The 4,951-nt window shown below is 40.0% G+C and overlaps 1 pseudogene; it reads right to left on the reverse strand.

The window, feature by feature from the left end:
* Positions 1 to 522: 522 nt before the first annotated feature.
* Positions 523 to 2,038, reverse strand: LOC100584874 (annotated as a pseudogene).
* Positions 2,039 to 4,951: the final 2,913 nt, after the last annotated feature.

Below are 4,951 nucleotides of genomic sequence, written 5' to 3' on the forward strand. Positions count from 1 at the left end.
TGTTAGGTCATATGCCATGATATATGCTAATAATAAAATAGTAAATAAAGTGTAACAATTTTTATTGTACAATCAACAAAATTTATATTTTGTAACTAATAAGTATCCTAAAATTGGGTATTTTTTTTTTTTTTGCTACATTTTACTTTATTTTGCTTTTAAGGAAAACCAATTGACCAAGTTTTCCCAGAACTGTTAGTGTTCACTGATCAAGAAGGAAAGGAGGTCAGAAGGCAAACTTTTCACTTCCTCTCAAACATATATTGCAAGTACCACAGAAAATTGAAACAACACATGCAGCACAGACTGATTTTCAACATACAGCGGGCCCAAGCAAGAAGTGTTGAGTACTGAAGATCTACAGACTGGGAGCACTACTACAGGAAGTTTGAATCTATCCATGCAGCTCTTTCCTCCCACATTCCAGGCTCATCACTCCTTCCTGTTTCAAGCTGGCTTATCCAAATATACGGAAATCCAGGCTGCTCCATATATATTAATACTTGCCTAGATGTTTTTCAGGAGGCATCTCCACAAGCCAAGCCCCGACTCAAATTCTGTACAGGAAGTTCCCGTTGCTGTCAAATAACTCTCGCCCCCTCTGCACTACTTTGCTGCTGGTTACCTGGCTCCCTTGCCTTTAACTCCTCCAGCTTCTGATCACTTGGCAACCCACCATGGCCAGTTCTTCAGGTGCTCTCACAATCACTGGAGTACTTCTGCAGCTCTCTCTGATGACCTAGGACTGCAGCAACAGTCACAAAACTCTCCTCCAGGTCCTGGATTCCTTTATTTCTTCCCTTCCATCTCCTTGGTGTATTTGTCCTGTGAGTGTTTGACTCTATCACTTTCAAAGTTGTGTTGTAATTCGGGTCTTTGGATGAGGCTTCATGCCCTGGCATAAGCAAAGAGCCTGATACAGAGTGGCCTGCAGGGAGCAGCTTCCAGGTATTTCCAGAGCCCTGGAGCTGCTGAAGCAAGTAGGCAAACCCAGCTTTCTTAAGGACTTTTTGATCCGGCTTCAGCTTCTGCTCCAATGTGGGTACAAACTTGCCTTTTAACACTCTTCTAGGCGGGGTGGCTCACGCCTGTAATCCCAGCACTTTGGGAGGCCGAGGTGGGTGGATCACCTGAGGTCAGGAGTTTGAGACCAGCCTGGCCAACATGGTGAAACCCCGTCTCTACTAAAAATACAAAAAATTAGCCAGGTGTGGTAGCGCGGGCCTGTAATCCCAGCTACTCGGGAGGCTGAAGTAGGAGAATCGCTTGAACCTGGGAGGCGGAGGTTTCAGTGAGTGGAGATCCGCCATTGCACTCAGCCTGGGCGACAGAGTGGAACTCCGTTTAAAAAAAAAAAAAAAAAAACTTCTGATCACATCAGTGCAGACATCAAAGCCTTCCATCAACCTAGGAACTGACCAGGACCAGGCGCCTCCATTTGCCTTCAGATTTTCTGGAATCGGATTGCTTTTTTCTGTCGTTGCAGGGTGCTGGGGGAGAGAGCCAATGGCAGAAGCCATGCACGGAAGTAGGATGGAGGTTTGAAGAGCCTCAGGCTAAATCATGGAGCTCCTAGCCCACTTCTCTTTGATCGCAAGGGCAACCGTGCCATGTTGCCGGCTTAGAGCTGCTCTGTACACTGAGAAAGCTTACACCTAAAACAATAACTGCCCTTAAGCATGCCGAACTCTCTAAACGGGTGATGAAATACGTCATTAGTGAAGGGACCAGCGGTCCCAGGGGGAGCCGAACACCTGACGCTGCACCCCTGACAACACCCCTAAGAAGGAACGAGGGCCGCTGCCAAGCAGGACGCCTGGCGCCAAGGGTGCGCGGCCTCGGGAGGTGGGGGGAGAGAGGCCTTGCTTCAAGCTGAGTGCCCAGGGAAAAGCCGGTACCTTTCCACCTCCTGCAGCTCGCCTTCCTCTGGCTCCCGGCCAATAAGGCCTGGGCCCGCCACCCAGTGGGTCACGAACCCACAGCGAGTGATGGCAGCGCGAACGCGCCCGCCTATCTAGAGGCTCAGGGTAACCACCATGTCGACGCAAACCAGCCTTCAGCAGCCAGATTGGGTCTATTCTTTGACAGAAGGATTTTAAAAGATATTACATAATTAATAATTTGTCCCTTTACGTGCTATCTCTTTAAATTGCCTGTAAATGTTCAAGATTATTCACCAATTATTATCCAGGGAAGCCTTGTCAAATCAAATTCAGAAACACGAAGTCATGTTTCTGGTTTTATCCTCACTTTCTGATTTATTTGAGAAAAGAAGGAATTTTTTTCTCTTTTATGGTTAAATTTGTTGCTCACTGTTTTTTATTTGTACTCCCTCTTTTCATAATCAAGTTTGCTCTCTTTTAGTCTCGCCATATTTAAATTTTAATATTCACAGGAAAAAAAAAACAACGCCATTAAAAAGCCAAGGACTTGAACAGACACTTCTCAAAAGATTTTCATGCAGCCAACAAACATATAAAAAAAGCTCAACATTACTGATGATTAGAGAAATGCAAATCAAAACCACAAAGAGATACTATCACATGCTAGTCAGAATGGCCATTATTAAAATGTCAAGAAACTATAGATGCTGGCAAGTTTGTGGAGAAAAAGGAACACTTTTACACTGTTGGTGGTAATGTAAATTAGTTCAACCATTGTGGAAGACAGTGTGGTGATTCCTCAAAGATCTAGAAGCAGAAACATCATTTGACTCAGTTATCCCGTTACTGGATATATACCCAAAGAAATACAAATCATTTTGTTATAAAGATACATCTACATGTATGTTCATTGCAGCACTATTCACAATAGCAAAGACATGGAACCAGCCCAAATACCCATCAGTGATAAACTGGATAAAGAAAATGTGGTACATATACACCATGGCATACTATGCAGCCATAAAAAGGAATGAGATCATGTCTTTTGCAGGCACATGGATGGAGGTGGAAGCTGTTATTCTCAGCAAACTACTGCAGGAACAGAAAATCAAACACCACACATGCTCACTTATAAGTGGGAGCTGAACGATAAGAACACGTGGACACATCCAGGGGAACAACACACAGTGGGGCCTGTCGGGAGGGGTTTGGGGAAGGAGAGCATCTAGAAGAATAGCTAATGGATGTAGGGCCTAATAGCTTGGTGATGGGTTAATCTGTGCAGCAAACTACCATGGCACACATTTACCTATATAAGAAACCTGCACATCCTGCACATGTATACCAGAACCTAAAATTAAAGTTGAAGAAACAAAATAAAAATCAATAATATTATAATTAATTATAAATTAGCCAATAAATATGAGTAGAATAGAAAACAAAGCTATAGATCCTTTTTTGTTAAGAAAATTTTATTTCTAACAGCTATTCAAATATTATAGTTGTTATGATGAATATAGATTAAAAACTTTGGAAACTAAAAATATGGGGTTGAGATAATTTTTATAAAATATAAAATCTCCAGCTTTGGTTTTGTATAGTTCTGTATTATTTTCAAATTTAAGGAGCTATAATGCAGCTGAAAACAGGAAACGTGTTATATCTTTTTAACTAAAATATGAAGGAGAAATAAAACCGTTAATCTATCTCATTTTGACCCTTTATTTTACCTAGCACTTTTGCATTTAAACATAGGAATTAAGGTTTTCAAATTCCAGGGATTTTATGCCAAAAGAGAAGTCGGTCTACGAACGATTGTGATGCTAGATGCCAGCAAATCCATTTATTTAGTTAGCAAACATCGCAATTCTAGTGTGAACTCAGGCCATATTTGAGACTTTAATTAAATGGAAATGTGTTGTCTTAGCTGAGAGAAAGAAAACAACTGGTTATTACATTTTCTAAGCTAGAAATGCAGTGTTTATTGGGTGGAATTTTACACACACACACACCCTTAAATACAAGAAATTGAGTTTAACTCTATTGAATAAATATGGAAATAGATATTACCTGATTTATAAAACCTGGGAAGTAATGCTAATCATTTTTGATCATCAGGATGTAAACGTTTATGAGACAATTCTCTGCTAAGTAGATGCTTTCTTGATTTGCAGTTTAACAAGAATACTATATTTGAGATCTGAAAAAACAAAAACAAAAACATGGATTTCTTGTAAACTCATATTATACTTAGGATTTAAGAGTTAAATCACAGTGGATCAGACCTGTAATCCCAGCAGTTTGGGAGGCCATGTCAGGCAGATCATCTGAAGTCAGGAGTTCAAGATCAGCCTGGCCAACATGGTAAAACCCCTTCTCTATTAAAACTACAAAAATTAGCCAGGAATCTTGGCAGGCACCTGTAATCCCAGCTACTGGGGAGGCTGAGGCAGGAGAATCACTCGCACCCGGGAGGTGGATGTTGCAGTGAGCCAAGATTGTGCCATTGCTGGAGCCTGGGCAATACAGTGAGACTGTCTCAGGAAAAAAAAAAAGAGTTAAACTCTAGATTATTTTAATACCATTTAGTAAGTTTAAAAGTTGTGATACATTAAATAGTTAACCTATATCTGAAAACTTCCAATAAAGATTATTCATTGACAGATTTTGCATAATGCTTTGCTATTTTTACATACACTTAAAACTGTTCCTGCTAAGATTCTCTCACCTAACTAGACTGCTTAAATAACAACTAATGGCTATAAGCATAACCCATAATTAATTTCCCTTAAACAAACAAACAAACTATTGTGGGGATCTTTATGTGGTTTATTTAATTTACTAACTGAATAAATTGGTTTGCTGCCATGTGATGGTTGCAGTTTTCTTTTCCTTATTCTACTTAAATGTCATTCTACTGTTTATTATCATTTCCATACAGTATGGTTCAACCTTAAGAAAGTACTTAAAGTCGCTTGCTATTTTCCCAGTGCTTTAGATGTGAATAATATTAAAAATAAGATGTAGTGCTTTATAGTTAATTATACTTTCATTGTAATTTGAATAGA

Source organism: Nomascus leucogenys, chromosome 11 (genome assembly GCF_006542625.1).
Source record: "Nomascus leucogenys isolate Asia chromosome 11, Asia_NLE_v1, whole genome shotgun sequence".
In the NCBI taxonomy this organism is placed as follows: Eukaryota; Metazoa; Chordata; class Mammalia; order Primates; family Hylobatidae; genus Nomascus; species Nomascus leucogenys.